We start from the raw sequence: 18039 nt of genomic DNA, 5'->3' as shown, positions 1-18039 counted from the left end.
AACCAACTTGTACAAGACACCGCTATCCTCCTGTCTGACACCGGTCCCCCTTGGAGGCTTTACCCCTCACTGTTTGGGTGGTCCCTGCCTCTCCCTGGATGCTCCACATATACCACAACGACATTGTAGGAGGGGCACCACTTGACAGGACACGGGGCTGTCATGCCGGTGGCATCTCCCATTGGAGGAAGGGATGATGGCCCCAACCCCTTGGCAGCAGGTTCTTTCATGTACAGACCAGGGCGGCTCATCTTCCCTTCTGGAGTCTTGACCTTAGATGGGGGAGTTGCACTTTGGGGGGTCTGAGTGATACCTAGTGCGCTGTACTGGAAGGACTTGACATTCCCGCATATGTGTCCCCTCCCCCTGGTTGCGCCCCTCATCCCCCCCTCTGGCTCCCACCTACTGTTTGCCGGCATTGCCTTCTGCAGCTTTCGGGGACCCTGGATGACTTATTTATTGAGCCTATTGGTACGAGACACTGCTTCCCTCCAGGGTGACTCTGGACCCCCCTGGAGGATTTACCCCTTACTGGATGCTCTACACAGCCCCCGATGGCGATGCAGGAGAGACACTAATTGGTGGGCCCCAGGACTGCTGCTCGGGTGAAGTCTCCCGTTGGATGGAGGGATGGTGGCCCCAGGCCCTTGCCTGCCGGATTTTCCATGCACCGACCAGGGCTGCTCCTCTTTCATCTTGATGTGGTGACCATGGAGGGGAGGAGTTGAAATTTATGGGGTCCGGGTGTTTGCTGATGGGAGTGCGCTAAAGGACTTGACATTTCCACATGTTTGTCCCCTCTCCCCTGTTTCCCCCCTCCCCCCCCTTCCCACCCTTCCCTCCTTTCCCTCCCCATTTCCCCCCTTCCACTCCCCCTTCCACTCCTCCTTCCCCCCTTCCCTGCCCCTTTTCCCCCCCGGGGCGTGGGCGGGGGAGAGGGGGTAAGGAGAGGACAATCTGCCAAAGGGAGAAATGCATTTGTTCGGGGACTGCATGTACTTCTTTAGGGGTATGGGACGGGGGGTGGTGGATCCCATTCTGTGATGCCTTTTCTGTTGTGACGGGCTTCTGTTGTGTTCTGCTCCCTCGTGCATGCCTATGTTTAGGGCGAGCCGAGGAGACCCCTCAGTGCTGACAGTTATATGCTCTACCTCTGTTTTGGTTATACTATTGTTTTTTGGTTCTATGATGTTACTGATTGTCTTTTATTTGCATACTGGTATCAGACGTGACATTTACCACTGCCGAGACTGGGGGGACTAGGATTCGGGGGCTCCCTCTCCGACCTGTCTATCCACCAACCCAAGTAGGACAGCGCTTTAAACCCAGTGTACATCTGGTAAACGCTATAGCATAATTGTACTGTTTTAGTATACCCTTCCTGTACTGTTGAGTGCGGACAACCCTTAATTTCCCTCTCCCCCTGGGGTTGAGGTGCCCGGCCTCTTTTTCCCTTTACCTTTCCTTCCATTTGCCCTTCCTTTCTCCCCCTTAGTTCCCGCCATGCATTACCTACCCAAAACCTACCTTGGTTCAACTTTCTTTGCTTTTCTCTGACGTCCCCCTCCCCCTCCCCGAGGAGCGATGGCAGACTCAGTCAAGGTCACCTCTCTAAACGTTAAGGGACTGAACTCCCCTGAAAAACGGTGGATCCTCCTGTGAGATCTGAAGACTTCCTGTACTGATGTGGCCTTTATACAAGAAACACATTTTAAAAATACTAGCCTCCCCTTTCTATGGTCGAGATCCTTCCCTAAGGTCTACCACTCTACTAACCCCTCCTCTAAGACCAAGGGAGTCTCCATTCTGATCTCTAGCAGGCTCCCCTGGGTTCTCCAGGATTCTCTGGTGGACCCTGGGGGCTGATATCTTTTTCTTAAGGGCCACATTGGAGAGCGCCTTTTTACATTTGCCACTGTGTACGCTCCCAATGATCCCCAAGACACGTTCCTCAGAACTACCCTGCACAGATTATGTGACTTTCGGGAGGGCCAGTTGATATTAGGTGGGGACTTTAATGTCCCCTTTCGCCATCGGTTGACACTTCTGCCTCTTGCTCCTTGCTCCTCATTTCCTCTAGAAAGCGGATTACTAAGTGTTTACTGAATGACCAATTAGTTGATGTCTGGCGTCTGCAACACTCTGGGGAAAGGGACTACTCTTTTTGCTCTTCCCCTCACAAATCATACTTGAGGATAGACTTCTTCTTGATTCCACATGACCAACTGCACTTGGTGAGCTCTTCCTCCATCGGCCATATTACTTGGTCCGACCAGGCTCCTGGGGCGCGTATTGGACTGGAATCGAAACAAACTTTCTAAGCTCACTCCCGAATTCCGCTAAGAAGCGCCATGTGGTGCTATAAGTATTTACCCACAGAATTTATGTCACATCCCACTATAGGGGCTTAGTTGAAAGTTAGTCACCTGATCGCTACCCAAAACACACTCATGTCTTTGACTTCCCCCCTATTCCCTATACGTGGCCATTCAACCTTTGAACTGGGGACCCACTTAGAAATTCCAACCTAGACAATGCGTCTAAATTCGTCATTGATGGAAAATGGCCTTCTTTCTCAACCCTAAGGCCGCGTACACACGCGCGGACTGTTTGCCCAACCTTGTTCGTCAAACAGTTTCGGCAAACAGTCCGCTCAAAATTTGCATGAGCGGACTTGCCCACACACGAGCGGACTGTTTGACGAACAAGGTTGGGCAAACAGTTCGCTCAACTTTTGAAATGAACGGACTCGCCCACGTAAGGAGGAGGCAAATCCGCCCATTTCGAGCGCGTGTACAGGTAGGCGGGGCCCGCGAAGGAGACGTCGCGGGCTCCGCCGCCTGGAATGGGCTTAAAGGGGAACCCCAACGCCGAAAAAAATCGGCGTGGGGGTTCCCCCCAAGTCCACACCAGACCCTTGTCCGAGCACGCTACCCGGCCGGCCAGGAAAGGGGGGCGAGCGAGCGCGCCCCCCCTCCTGAGCCGTACCAGGCCGCGTGCCCTCAACATGGGGGGTGCCTTGGGGAAGGGGGGGCCGCGCGGCCCCCCCACCCCAAAGCACCTTGTCCCCATGTTGATGAGGACAAGGGCCTCTTCCCGACAACCCTGGCCGTTGGTTGTCGGGGTCTGCGGGCGGGGGGCTTATCGGAATCCGGGAGCCCCCTTTAAGAAGGGGGCCCCCGGATACCGGCCCCCCCACCCTATGTGAATGAGTATGGGGTACAATGTACCCCTACCCATTCACCTGTGAAATAAAGTACAAAAAAAAACACAACACATGGAAAAAGTATTTTATTGCACAGCTCCGGGGGTCTTCCGTCTTCGGGGGTCTTCTCGCCGGACTCCTCCGCTATGTGTGTGTAGCTCTTTTACTAGCGGAGGAGTCCGGCTTTCTTCCTCCCCGCCGCCGGCCTCTTCTCCCGACTTCGGGGGTCTTGTCCCCTCTTCGGTTCTTCTGCCGGGCCACCGCGCCTGGTCCGGTGGCCCGGTCTTCTGTCGCCGTCTTCCGTTCTTCTGTCGCCGCCTTCGGTTCTTCTGCCGGGCCACCGCGCCTTCTTGTAGCTCTTTTACAGGCGGTGGCCCGGTCTTCTGTCGCCGCTGCCTTCCGTTCTTGTTCTTCTTCTTGTTCTTCTTCTTCTTCTCCTGGAGATGTTGACTCGACGATCTCTCCGGCCGGAATGCCAGGGACACGCTCCGCTGCCACTTATATAGTGACAATGGGGCGGTGTCACATGGTATATGTCACATGGGTTGGTCACATGGGTTGATGTCACATGGGGACTATGACATCGTAAGGGGGCGGGGTCACCATGTGACATATACCATGTGACACCGCCCCATTGTCACTATATAAGTGACCGCACAGCGCGGCTCTGGCATTCCGGCTGGAGAGCTCGTCGAGTCAACATCTCCAGGAGAAGAAGAAGAACAACAAGAAGAAGAACAAGAACGGAAGGCGGCGGCGGCGGCGACGACAGAAGACCGGGACACCGCCTGTAAAAGAGCTACAAGAAGGCGCGGTGGCCCGGCAAAAGAACCGAAGGCGGCGACAGAAGAACGGAAGACGGCGACAGAAGACCGGGCCACCGGACCAGGCGCGGTGGCCCGGCAGAAGAACCAAAGAGGGGGACAAGACCCCCGAAGTCGGGAGAAGAGGCCGGCGGCGGGGAGGAAGAAAGCCGGACTCCTCCGCTAGTAAAAGAGCTACACACACATAGCGGAGGAGTCCGGCGAGAAGACCCCCGAAGACGGAAGACCCCCGGAGCTGTGCAATAAAATACTTTTTCCATGTGTTGTGTTTTTTTTTGTACTTTATTTCACAGGTGAATGGGTAGGGGTACATTGTACCCCATACTCATTCACATAGGGTGGGGGGGCCGGTATCCGGGGGCCCCCTTCTTAAAGGGGGCTCCCGGATTCCGATAAGCCCCCCGCCCGCAGACCCCGACAACCAACGGCCAGGGTTGTCGGGAAGAGGCCCTTGTCCTCATCAACATGGGGACAAGGTGCTTTGGGGTGGGGGGGCCGCGCGGCCCCCCCTTCCCCAAGGCACCCCCCATGTTGAGGGCACGCGGCCTGGTACGGCTCAGGAGGGGGGGCGCGCTCGCTCGCCCCCCTTTCCTGGCCGGCCGGGTAGCGTGCTCGGACAAGGGTCTGGTGTGGACTTGGGGGGAACCCCCACGCCGATTTTTTTCGGCGTTGGGGTTCCCCTTTAAGCCCATTCCAGGCGGCGGAGCCCGCGACGTCTCCCTCGCGGGCCCCGCCTACCTGTACACGCGCTCGAAATGGGCGGACTTTCCGAGCGGGAACAGTCCGCTCATTTCGAAAGTACAGCGGACAGGCCCACACACGGGCGGACTGTTCGCTCAAACACAGTTTCAGCGGACAGTTTTTCGGAATTTCCGAAAGACTTTGTCCGTCCAACTGTCCGCTGAAACTGTCCGCTGAAAGCCCACACACGAGCGGACTGTCCGCCCAAACACTGTTCAGCGGACAAGGTTGGGCGAACAGTCCGCCCGTGTGTACGCGGCCTAACAGATCCGACAGGGCTTTTCCAACTGCCTTTTTGGAGAGCAGCGCAACGACATCATTTTCTCCATTCCATCCCCAATTCTTAAACGTTCGCCCGCCCTCAGACGGAGTTTGAGACTCTATGCAGGAGCGAAGGCCCTTTGGCCCACATTCTCTCTCAAACAGATTACCCACACTTAACCTGTCTGTCCAACTGGGAAAAGGACCTTAATTGCTAATTTTCCCCAGCACAGAGACAACGCATTATCACTTTGGCTCTCAAAATGTCGCTGTGCACGAAGATACAGGAGACAAATTTTAAACTTCTCACCAGGTGGTATTTGACACCATCAAAGCTGCAGAAATGTTTCCCCTCTTCCTCGAACATATGCTGGAGGTGTGGAGAAGAAGAGGGTACGTTGCTGCACATTTTTTGGTCCTGCCCCAGCTTGGTGGACTCCTGGACAGAGATCCGATGCATAACACAAAAATTCACAGACTTCTCCATCCAGGAAGAGGCTGCATTCTTTCTCTTGCACCATTCACAGATTCCCATTAAGAAGTACAAAAAAATTAAATTTTACGGCATGTGATAAATGGGGCGAAATCCTGCATCCCTCTCTATTGGAAAAAAATGTTCCCCCCCTTTCATTACTCACTGGCTTAGGAAAATAGAGGACATTAAAAAAAATGGAGGACTTGATCCTCACATCACAAGGTAAACAAGAATTTTTTAAACAAACCTGAGACATCTGGAATACCTTTATATTCTCGCTGGAAGGATGTCGCCTGCTATCGCCTTAGTGCTCTGAGCTTTCCTTGACTGGCCCCTTGGACAGTGGCTGCCATCGTGTCTCGTCCCCTCTTCTCCTTTTCTGATCTTTCAACCCTTCTCTTTTCTGTCCAGCCAATCACTTGCATCCGCCGGAGAATCAAAGAACCTGACCGAGCCGTTATGGGGGACCCTGAGGCGGCTGGGGTACAGCATGCTGTATTTAATGCCCTTTTCACGTAGGCGCTTACGGACATCATTGAAGGACTTCCTCTTGCGCTGCAGGTCGGCGGAGAAATCCGGAAACAATAGGATTGATGAGTTGCCGTATGGTAGCGACCTGGGGTTTGTGTGACCCTGGATCTTGGTACAGTACTTTATCCGTGCCTCGAATCATTGTGATTGATGGAAGGCAGATTCACAGTTGCGAATATACCTGTATCAAGTATTGTTAAGGTGCTTTTTGTTCCGTATTTCTCTGTTGCATTATGTACTCGGGGGACCGTCTTCCCCTATTTGGAGAAAAAATTATATTTGAAAAAAAAAGAAGCCTACGACACCTGGTATTCCCAGGCGGTCTCCCATCCAGGCATTAACCAGGCCCGACCCTGTTTAACCTCCAAGATCAGATGAGATGGAACAGATTCAGGGTGATGTGGCCGTAGCCAATATCTTCAGGCACTCTCAACTCTCTTAAAAAGCACCAAGATGGTCACCTTGGAAACAAGCGGAAAAAAATAGGTCAACGACAACAACATAAAAAGAAGCCTACGGCATCTGGAAATCCCAGGCGGTCTCCCATCCAGGTACTAAACTGGTCCCAACCCTGCTTAGCCTCTGAGATCAGATGAGATTGGGCTCTTTCAGGGTGGTGTGGCCATAGGAGATTTCTTCAGGCACTCTCAACCTTGACTAACGCCAATATGGTCACCTTGGGAAACAAACAAAAAAATCAAGTCAACGTCAACAACATGAGAAGAAGACTACAACAGCACCTAGTATTCCCAGGTGGTCTCCCATCCAGGTATTAACAAGGCCCGACCCTGTTTAGTCTCTGAGATCAGACGAGATCTGGTGCTTTCAGGGTTATGTGGCCATAGGCGAGCTCTTCAGGCACTCTCAACCCTCTTGACAAACACCAAGATGGTCACCTTGGTAAACAAACAAAAAAAAAAAACAAGTCAACGCCAACAACATAAAAAGAAGCCTGCAGCACCTAGTATTCCCAGGTGGTCTCCAATCCAGGTACTAGCAAGGCCAGACCCTGTTTAGCCTCTGAGATCAGAGGAGATCGGGCGCTTTCAGGCTTATATGCCCATAGGCAATCTCTTTGGGCACTCTCAACCCTCTTGACAAATGCCAAGATAGTCATCTTGGGAAACAAGCGAAAAAATAACAGGTCAATGTCAACAACATAAAAAGAAGACTACGGCACCTGGTATTCCAAAGCCATCTCCCATCCAGGGACTAACTAGGCCCAACCCTTCTTAGCCTCAGAGATGAGAAGAGATAGGGCTCTTTCAGGGTGATGCTGCTGTAAGCGAACTCTTTGGGCACTCTCAACCCTCTTGACAAATGCCAAGATGGTCACCTTGGGAAACAAGCGAAAAAAAAAAAACGAATCAACGCCAACAACATAAAAAGAAGCCTACAATAACTGGTATTCCCAGGTGGTCTCCCATCCAGGTACTAACCAGGCCTGACTCTTCTTAGCCTCCAAGATCAGACGAGATTGGGTGCTTTCAGAGTGCTCGGACTCTTTCCCCATCACTAATGGGACGAGGCAGGGATGCCCTCTGTCTCCCCTAATTTTTATTCTGACACTGGAACCACTTATGTGTCACGTTCGGAATGACCCGAATATTACTGGCATATCCAAACCCTCGGCACACCACACAATTGCGGCGTACGCTGACGATCTAATTTTTTTCGTCTCCAATCCACACATTTCGCTTCCCAATATACTCGCGGCTCTCCGGCGATACGGCAGCCTATCAAACTATAAAATCAATTGCACCGTCGGCTGTATTGAATATATCGGTCCCGGATGGTGAGGCCAAGAGGCTACGCTCCGCTTTTCCATTCTACTGAGCTGAAAAATCTATACGTTACCTGGGCGTTGACATCGCAGCGGATTTGGCGCAATTGTACCCGCTTAATTTTGTCCCTCTCCTGAATAGACTGAAATCTGATTTGGGAAACTGGCATGCTTTAACACTGACCTGGTTCTGGCGCTTTAATGCATTCAAAATGACGGCCCTCCCGCGGATCTTATACTTGTTCCATACATTACCGATCCGGTTACCCCCAATTTTTTTCAGACAACTGCAGGTGCTGCTCCGGGACTTTATTTGGGCGCGCAAACCGCCCAGAGCCCATTTGCAATTGCTTGCCAGACCAAAGGACAAGGGGGGTCTGGGTCTCCCAGATCTGAGACAATACTACAGATCGACTCTACTAGCGAGAGTCGTTGATTGGCATTGTAATGGCCCACACAAGCAGTGGGTGGAGATGGAGATTGAGGATGGATCCATTCCCCTATTGACCTCCCCGTGGCTCCTGTCCTCCCTACCAAAAGACCTCAGAGATCACCCCGTAGTGGGAGCTACGTTGGCTGTTGTGCGGAGGTTGTTCCGCTGCACACACATTGCTCCCCTGCCGTCACCAATGACTCCGGTTATAGGTAATCCAGACTTCCCACCAGGATTTACCAACAAGAAACTGCGACAGTTGACAGTGGTGGGGAAACAGCGTCTGGGAGAGGTGTGGCCCTCGGGAGGGCTCCCGACCACGCAAACTGTCGCCGAGCTTTCTGACCCTCCACTTGACTTGTTTAGTGCTTATCAACTTCGTCACTTTCTTCTGGCCATACAAAGGGCCCCCTACACTCCTAGAGACCTGACGCCCTATGAATCCATCTGTCACAAAAAGGAACCTGTGCGACACACCCTCTCCCTCCTGTACAACCTATTAAGTAATCAGGAGGAGGAGTCGACCCCACCATTTATCCACAAATGGGAGAGGGACTTTGGCATCACATTTACCCCACAACAGATAGGGAAGATCCTGACATTAGTACATAAAGCTTCCATCGCAAACCAATATCAAGAATCAGGATACAAGATAGTCTCACGCTGGTATAGAGTCCCATACCTTCTGAATAAAATGAATAGATCGATCCCGGATGTTTGTTGGAGGTGCAATTCAGATACGGGGACCATGGGACACATTTTCTGGGCATGCCCGGCCTTGAGGAACTTTTGGGTGGAGGTGACCGGGACGATAAAAACTCTCAGAAATGTAGATATCGCAGACAACCCAGCAGCGTGCCTTCTACACTTGACCGAACAGCCTGTTCGAAAATACAAAAAAACCCTCACGATGCAACTCCTGAATGCCGCCCGGGCCTGCATTCCCACACTGTGGAGGCAGCCTCAGCCCCCATCCAAGGTGCTGTGGTATTCCAAAGTCAATCATATTCTCCGAATGGAAGAATTGACCGCCACCCTTCACAACACTGAAGAGGCATTTAGTGTTACATGGAGGCCCTGGAGGTATTTTACTGGTACTTGAGACTACATTCGGGAGGTGAGCAGCGCCCCTGTCCCAGAAAAAGACTGAACATCTAACGTTTACCTACGTAGGCCATGTCTGCCCTGGGTGGCATCCCCCCCCCCCCCTTTTTGTCTTTATTTTTCTATTTTTCCCTGCCGCCAACCCCCCCCCCCCTCCTCTCTCTCCGTCTTTGCACTCTCTTCTTCCCCCGTCCTCCCTTTTGACTATGCCTTGTCTCCTTACTAGCCTTTGGGACCCAGAAGAACCCCAGGGTTCTGGACACGACCGGCTCATATTTTACTCTGGTTCACATAGGTCATGATAAGCTGGCTCGCTGTGGTCCCTGTTGTTCTCCATGATTACATTTGTCCGAACGGAGCTGCATTAGTTATACTGTACTACATGTCTGAGGTGGGGTTTCTCTCTTTTCTGCATGAAACTCTAGGACTCCACTCTGAGAACCCAGAGTTATTTGGCTGCCTATTTTTTGTTACCATGTAATTGTGACCCTGGGTCATGCTGTATGGTTGACTGTTATATTTATGTTGTTCTACTTATACTTAATAAAAGAATAAAACAAAAAAATAAAAATAAGTCAATGCCAACAACTTAAAAAAAAAGCCTATGGCATCGAGAAATCCCAGGCGGTCTCCCATCCAGGTACTAACCAGGTTCCCACCCTGCTTAGCCTCTGAGATCAAATGAGATTTGGCTCTTTCAGGGTGATGCAGCCATAGTAGATTTTTTCAGGCACGCTCAACCCTCTTGACAAACGCTAAGATGGTCACCTTGGGAAACAAACAAAAAAACAAGTCAACGCCAACAACATAAAAAGAAGCCTACCGCACCTAGTATTTCCAGGCGGTCTCCCATCCAGGTATTAACAAGGCGCGACCCTTTCTAGCCTCTGAGATCAGCGGAGATTGGGCGCTTTCAGGGTGATGTGCCCATAGACAATCTCTTTGGGCACTCTCATCCCTCTTGAAAAATGCCAAGATAGTCACCCTGGGAAACAAGCGAAAAAAAACAGGTCAACGCCAACAACATAAAAAGAAGAATACGGCACCTGGTATTCCAAGGCCGTCTCCCATTCAAGTACTAACTAGGCCCAACCCTTCTTAGCCTCTGAGATCAGAAGAGATAGGGTGCTTTCAGGGTGATGCGGCTGTAAGCGATCTCTTTAGGCACTCTCAACCCTCTTGACAAATGCCAAGATGATCACTTTGGGAAACAAGCGAAAAAAACAGGTCAACACCAACAACATAAAAATAAGCCTGCGGCATCTGGAAAACCCAGGCGGTCTCCCATCCAGGTACAAACCAGGCCCAAACGCTGCTTAGCCTCTTAGACCAAACGAGATTGGGCGCTTTCAGGGTGTTGTGCTCGTAGGCAATTTCTTTGTGCACTCTCAACCCTCTTGACACATGCCAAGATGGTCACCTTGGGAAACATGGGAAAATAAAACAGGTCAATGCCGACAACATAATGAGAAGCCTACGGCACCTGGTATTCCCAAGCTGTCTCCCATCCAGGTACTAACCAGGCCCATCGCTGCTTAGCCTCCGAGATCAGATGAGATTGAACTCTTTCAGGGTGATTTGGCCGTAGGCACTCTCTTTGGGCACTCTGAAGCCTCTTGACAAAGGCCAAGATGGTCACCTTGGGAAACAAGCTAAAAAAACAGGTCAAAGCCAACAACATAAAAAGAAGCCTACGGCATCCAGTATTCCCAGGCGATCTCCCAATCAAGACACTAACCAGACCAGATCCTTCTATGGCACCTGGTCTTCCCAGGCAGTCTCCCATCCAGGTACTAACAAGGCCTGACGCTGCTTAGCCTCTGAAATCAGACGAGATCGGGTGCTTTCAGGTTGATGTGGCCGTAAGCATTCTCTTCAAGACATGCCCAACCCTCTTGACAAACGCCAAGATGGTCGCCTTGAGAAACAAGCAAAAAAAACAGGTCAAAGCCAACAACATAAAAAGAAGCCTATGGGCTTACAGCGGACCCTAAAAGATGGGACCCACTAGCTCTGTCATAGTTCGGACGCTGTAATGTGTTGAAGATGAACGCGATGCCACGACTTCTGTATCTACTACAAGCCTCACCTATCAAAATACCCCAGACTTTCTTTCATGCGGTTTGCTCAATCTTTATCAAGTTCCTCTGGCGTGGAAAACATATGCGTATTGGTAGGGCAATGCTATTGCGACCGAAATTGCGGAGAGGTATTGGCTTCCCGGACCCTGCTCTATATTACACAGCGACGCACATGACACCGGTGGTTGACTGGTGCCGGTGTTCTGCCATATACTGTCCGGCCATGATATAGTGTCTGCGCCGTACTGCGCATACGCAGTACGGAGCAGACGAAGCTTCGGAAAATCTCCGAAGCTGAACGGCGCCTGCGCGGTGAGTGGAGGTGGTAGCCCCACGATCCAAGCGGACATAGGGTTGTGAATATTAGAGGGCCCCTCGCAGACGAGCTTCGCTCGCCACGCTTCGGGCTCGGCCTCGCTGCGCTCGGCTCTTTTATATTCTTAGTCTATGTCCACTTGGATAGTGGGGATAGAACCTGGACTCAGTGCACAGGCGCCGTTCATGCTCGGCAATTTTCGGAATCTGTGTTGCTGTGTACTGCGCATGCGCAGTACGCAGAGGACACTATCCGATGGGGGACCATATGTGATAAGACACCGGCATGGGGAACTGAAGCTATGGGTCAAGCTAGAGCAGGAGATGGTGCGGGTTCCACTGGCTGGTCTGCCTTGGGTGGGGAGGCCATTGGAGCCCTGTGTGACTACTCACCCGTTAATTGGCCCCTCGCTCGCCGATATGGATAGTTTTTTTCACCTTTCCCACCTGACTAACTTCCCTTCTCCTATGACCCCAATTATTGGACATCCTAGATTCCCTCCGGGCCTGTCTGACCAGGCCTTTACCAGGCAAGCCCCGAAAGGGCTTCTGAGAGCAGCCCTATTTCTTGGACCCACGGGCTTGATTCCCATGGGGACCATACTGCTAGAGCAAGTACCTGTTGCATTGGATAGCTGGAGAGCTAGACAGCTAATCCATTTCCTCGGATCACTACCTAACCATTCGTTCTTCTCTAGACAATTCCACCCCTTCGAGGAACTTTGCCTGGATGATGGCCCAATTCGTGGTTCCCTCTCTAGGTCCTACCAAATCCTGACAGACGCACAATCCTCCACGGATCCACCCTTCCTAGCTAAGTGGAAAAGGGACTTACAAACTACATTCTCCAAACCACAGAAGGACAGAATACTCTTTTTCGCCCATAAGTCATCACTCTGCAGTAAATATCAGGAGATCTCATATAAGCTGATCACACGCTGGTATCGTACACCGGTGGTGTTGGCCAAAATATTCCCCGGTCAATCTGACCGCTGCTGTCGCTGTGGGCAACAGGCTGGCACCATTCTCCACATTTTCTGGGAATGCCCTAAATTACAAACATTCTGGCAGCCTATCCTGAGACTCATCCACAAGTTCACAGACATTTCCTTAGCCAATGATCCCGCAGCAGTTCTTCTCAATCTAACTCCTATGTCGAGAAAGCGTTATCATAAGTCCTTACTTAAACATCTCCTCAATGCAGCTAGGGCCTGCATCCCAAGTCAGTGGAAACAGCAATCTGCTCCAATGGTGACCCAGTGGTTCGCAAGGGTAAATGATATTGAACGAATGGAAGACCTGACTGCCACAATGAGGGATAAAACAGAGGAGCATGGGAACAGATGGTTCTACTGGACCCAGTTTCGCTTTTCGGAAGAATACCTCCGCGAGACATAGTAAGCTCACGGTGATCGTTGGAGATCACTGTTCCAAACGTTGGACAGCTGATGAGCTGGTGAGCCGAGGGCGTCTCTTGCTCCCTGGGAGGGGACCCCACCCTATCCACTCTACCCACGACACCCCCTTACCCCTTCTTTTCCTTTTCTGCCATTTCCTTCCCCAATATTCTCTTTCCCCTTCTCCCTCCTTTCAGTTCTACTATTTCCCTTCATAACTCAAAAAAGGGAAAAGAAAATGGTATGTTCCGACCCCATTTGACTACTACACAATACTCTTCCCCTATCTATGGATATCTAAACTCTTCGAGGGTAGCAGGGCTAGTATCAATAATATTTTAAGTGGTAGAGGATCCCAACGAGATGGAGCTTTAATCTCATCTTGATATGACCGCAAAGCTGTACACGTGCTATTCTCCTCGGACTTCTTACCATTGGCTCTGATATCCATGCAATATGATCGTTTGTTTGTAACTATTTGTATAACACATTCTGTGAAGTTGCCTTTGCATTGTATGTCGCATACTACTAAATAAAAAAAAATTAAAAAAAAAGAAGCCTATGGCACCTGGTATTCCCAGGCGGTCTCCCATCCAGGTACTAACCAGGCCCGACACTGTTTAGTATCCGAGATCAGACGAGATTGGGGGCTTTCAGGGTGATGGGGCCGTAGGTGACCTCTTCCGGCACTCTCAACCCTCTTGGCAAACGCCAAGATGGTCACCTTGGGAAACAAGTGAAAAAAAAACAGGTCAAGGCCAACAACATAAAAAGAAGCCTACAGCACCTAGTATTCCCAGGTGGTCTCCAATCCAGGTACTAGCAAGGCTCAACCCTGTTTAGCTTCTGAGATCAGAAGAGATCGGGTACTTTCAGGGTTATGTGCCCATAGGCAATCTCTTTGGGCATTCTCAACCCTCTTGACAAATGCCAAGATAGTCACCTTGAGATACAAGCGAAAAAAAACAGGTCAATGTCAACAACATAAAAAGAAGACCGATGGGGGCGTGGCCTGGCTGAGCTTGATGGCGGTCGCTTAAGCTCTTAGCTCCGACATCCCAGGACGAAAGTTACTGCTTACCGCAGGTATTCTCGCCGCAGCTTTCCCCCTAACGATGGGTACAGCATCCCGCTCGTCCTCCGCATCCAGATCCCGCTCCCCGAGGGAGAATTCGGCCGGACAGCCGCCTCACAACATCCCGGAGATGTTCAGGTCGCAACGAGGAAACATGGCGCCTTCCCGCCACAGCGCATCCCAGGCCACAGACTCTCGTCCTCACTCACAGGGGACGATTGTCCTATCTGACAATCTTGTGGCTGAGAACGCAGCGGCTCAGAGACTGAATGATCATTCCCCACAGATGACTTCCTCTTCGCAACCGATCAGCATGAATGACCTCCGTTCTATCGCCTCAGATATCAAGGACACGTTATCTGCAGCCATTGCCGAACTCAGGGTGGACATTAGAGGCCTTTCGGATCGTATGCACACTGTGGAACAAATCACAGACCAGCATGAAATATCGCTCCGCAAGACCACAAGGAAACTGGACTCGCACTCTTTACAAATGAGGGATATTCAGCGACATTTAGAGGATTTGGACAACAGGGGGAGGCGTCATAACCTGAGGGTTAGAGGCCTCCCTGAATCAGTTGAAGCTGACCAAATCACCTCAGCAGTCACCTCCATCTTTAATGATATCCTGGGAAGACAACCTCAATCTAACATTGAATTTGAACGCATCCACCGCGCTCTAAGACCGAAGGGAAGGGACACTGATCCTCCAAGGGACATTGTGTGTTGCCTGGTCAACTATCACCTCAAAGAGGACATTTTAAAAGCTGCCAGAACAAGGCAGACCATAACTTTTGGCTCTACCCCATCCAGATCTTTCAGGACCTCTCTGGAATAACTTTACAACACCGCAGGGATTTGCGCCCCCTGCTGGACGTTCTGAAGACTCATGGCATACAGTACAAGTGGAAGTTCCCTTTCTGCCTTGCAGCGTCCGACTCAGGCCGTACTGCACACCTGAAGGTGCCGGAAGACTTGCCAAACTTCTGCTCTATTCTGAATATCCCCATGGTAGAGCTCCCTAACTGGTACGCTTCCTTCTGCCCGATGATACCTAAAGTGCCCCGACAACGCGCGGATCCGATGGATACTCAAGATGCCTCTTTCCACAGACGAAGATCCCCCTCGGGACCAAGAGGTCGGCGCCCACCTGACATCGCTCGCGGGGATCACAGTCCCTCTTCTTCTCCACGCGCCGTCGGGCGAGAAGAGAATACTGAATGAGGTGCCGTCCTCTTCTCTTCACTTCCCCGATCTGATCGGACCTCCACGCCTGGTTCTGTTGCCTGCCACTTTTCTGCCAGGATGGACTGTTTTCATTGCCCGTGACTGTCTGCAGTAAGTTGCTAGTTACCATACGTTCATGGTGACTCGGTTTTGGTTATTTCTTCCTTTTTGCTCCTTGCCTCAGCACGTCTACGGTATACGAACACTTTCAGTCCCGCTGGCCACCTAACATAGATCTAGTAAAGACTCGGACCCTACGTGCCTCTTGGTCGCTACTCAATCCACTGACGAGCGATCTGCGATCGATCTTGGCTGAAGCCCTTCGATTGGTAATGCTTCCAGGATATAGAAACGTGCAACAGCTCGCACTCCACAAGAGGAACTTTTCGATCTTGCCTGCCTTCAGGACACTGTTCGTTATCGGTTACTGACGAGTCTGTTCCATGCCATTCCACGCTGAATGTCCACACGACCTTCTCCTACACATCTATCACTCCGATGTTCACCATCTGTGCCTTGAGCAGATTAATTGTACTATCTTCCTCGCAGAACTGCTGACTGTTACATATCCTGGAATCGTTCGTCTGTTCCTAAACCCACTCGCTTGAAACTCCCTAAATGGCACTGACGGACTGCAATGCACCCGTCGCGTATGACTGGATCTTTTTTTTTTCTTTTCTTCGCAGGCCCCCCAGTGGATAAGTATTATTACCCTGATCTGTTGATGTTATATTGTGGTTACATGGTTGTGATTTACAAGCTTATTCTCTCTAATTTAACATTTTTTGCGATCGACTCCGGGAGGCGACTAACTGTTCCTACGTCGCCTGCGGATTCGGACACGCTTAACAAACATCTTGAGGGTTTTTCTTTTTTGTTTTTCTTTTTTATGCATGCTAAACATGCGGTCGTACCTTTATAAACAGTAGCTGCTTATTAACAACTTTCTATATGTGTGTAGTCGAGTGATCCCCTGGTGCGTACTGTGTTATGCAATTGCAAGTATTTACTTAATTTGTTCGCACATTGGGATCCTTCGTAAACTGTTCTCCCTTCGTTAGCTCATTTTCGTGCATGCCATTCATGCTGTAGACCTGCTCCCACCAAACACATCTCAAAGTCCTGGGATGCCGTGCAGATATCCACTCGACGAACTCCCTGTGATCCGTTGTTGGGCTGAGTTTTAGCCAACCCCACTGTAGGGTGACGTCTGGGACTCCCTTCGTACAGTGTCGGGGAATCCTTGACCCATCCTACTCTATTTTACTTCTCGTACCACCGAACAAGTGGTCTGACTCTTTCCGCCCCTTCCCCCCCCCCATCCCCCGCACGCGCCCTTCTTCTCTCCACAGTGTCAGGAATTCGCCCCTTTGCGCCCAGCAACGTTCTAACTACTGATCGGTCTGTGCTTACCCTCCTAGCTCCCCCCCCCCCAATTCCCGTTGATCTGACTTACTTGCACCTCACTGAACATGACCGAAGCACATTCTTCTCGAGACGATCGTACTTCTCCACCTGATTTTACCACCGGTACTAAATTTTACTCGGTTAATATTAGAGGTTTAAACACTCCCGAGAAGAGATCAAAACTGCTTTTTGCTTTACATAGAGCACGCGCTCAATTCTATACCCAAATTACATGACGCGCGCTATCCAACGGTATATCACGCCACGTCGGCTGAATCCAAATCCAAAGGAGTCTCTATATTGGTATCAAAACATTGCCCTCTCACTGTCACGGAAGTCCGGTCAGACCCAATGGGCCGATATCTCTTCCTCAAAGGATACCTGTACAATAGACCTATTACTGTAGCTAACATATATGCTCCAAATACTAGACATGTACCGTTCTTCCGAGATACCCTTTCTCAACTCACCACCTTCCACCACGGGATGCTCGTCCTAGGGGGAGACTTTAATATCCCGTTTTCCCCAGACATCGATACTTCCAATGGTACCTCCTGTATCACATACAGGGCATTGCAGGCCATCAAAATGGAACTCCAATCCCTTACACTACACAACACCTGGCGTATGTTACATCCGACCACTAAAGATTTCACATTCTTCTCCCCGCCTCATAACAAATATTCAAGAATTGATCACCTCTTTCTTACACAAAACGACGTAGGCTGCTTGATGCAAGCCACCATGGAACCTGCATTTCTCTCAGATCACAATCCGATCACTATCTCTCTTAACCTGACGACTACGCCCCAACGTCCACTGGTTTGGAGACTGGATGACTCTCTACTTCTAGATCTTGACCACAAACAAGCCACCCTGGAATGTTTACAAAACGACTTTTCAGACAACTCCGGCGCTGACTCCTCTATAGAAACCATATGGGCTGCGCACAAATGTGTAGTGAGGGGACTGTTCATTTCTCTAGCTGCTAAACGGAAAAAATTTAGAGAGGCTCGCATCGCGGAGTTACACCGTCGAATACGCACGTTAGAACGGACACATAAACGCACCCTTGCGACCTCCAATCTCACCGAACTTACTAAAGCCAGGGAGAAGCTTTTAGAGGAATTACAATTGTCAGTCAAACGTAAATTTGCTCTCACGCACAAAATGTTTTATG

General features: G+C 50.7%; 6 pseudogenes; all 6 read right to left on the bottom strand.

Moving 5' to 3' along the window:
• Positions 1-6330: 6330 nt before the first annotated feature.
• On the bottom strand, positions 6331-6449 carry LOC143936795 (5S ribosomal RNA; annotated as a pseudogene).
• Positions 6450-6547: 98 nt separating this feature from the next.
• LOC143936738 (5S ribosomal RNA) lies at positions 6548-6667 on the bottom strand (annotated as a pseudogene).
• Positions 6668-6986: 319 nt separating this feature from the next.
• LOC143937174 (5S ribosomal RNA) lies at positions 6987-7105 on the bottom strand (annotated as a pseudogene).
• A 3723-nt stretch (positions 7106-10828) lies between these two features.
• On the bottom strand, positions 10829-10947 carry LOC143936294 (5S ribosomal RNA; annotated as a pseudogene).
• Positions 10948-13706: 2759 nt separating this feature from the next.
• LOC143936295 (5S ribosomal RNA) lies at positions 13707-13825 on the bottom strand (annotated as a pseudogene).
• Positions 13826-13925: 100 nt separating this feature from the next.
• On the bottom strand, positions 13926-14044 carry LOC143937720 (5S ribosomal RNA; annotated as a pseudogene).
• Between the last annotated feature and the right edge of the window lie 3995 nt (positions 14045-18039).

Source organism: Lithobates pipiens, unplaced genomic scaffold, assembly GCF_037356315.1.
Source record: "Lithobates pipiens isolate NorthernLeopardFrog02 unplaced genomic scaffold, aLitPip1_a1.2 Scaffold_28, whole genome shotgun sequence".
Lineage (NCBI taxonomy): Eukaryota > Metazoa > Chordata > Amphibia > Anura > Ranidae > Lithobates > Lithobates pipiens.
This window is presented reverse-complemented; position numbering and strand designations above follow the sequence as displayed.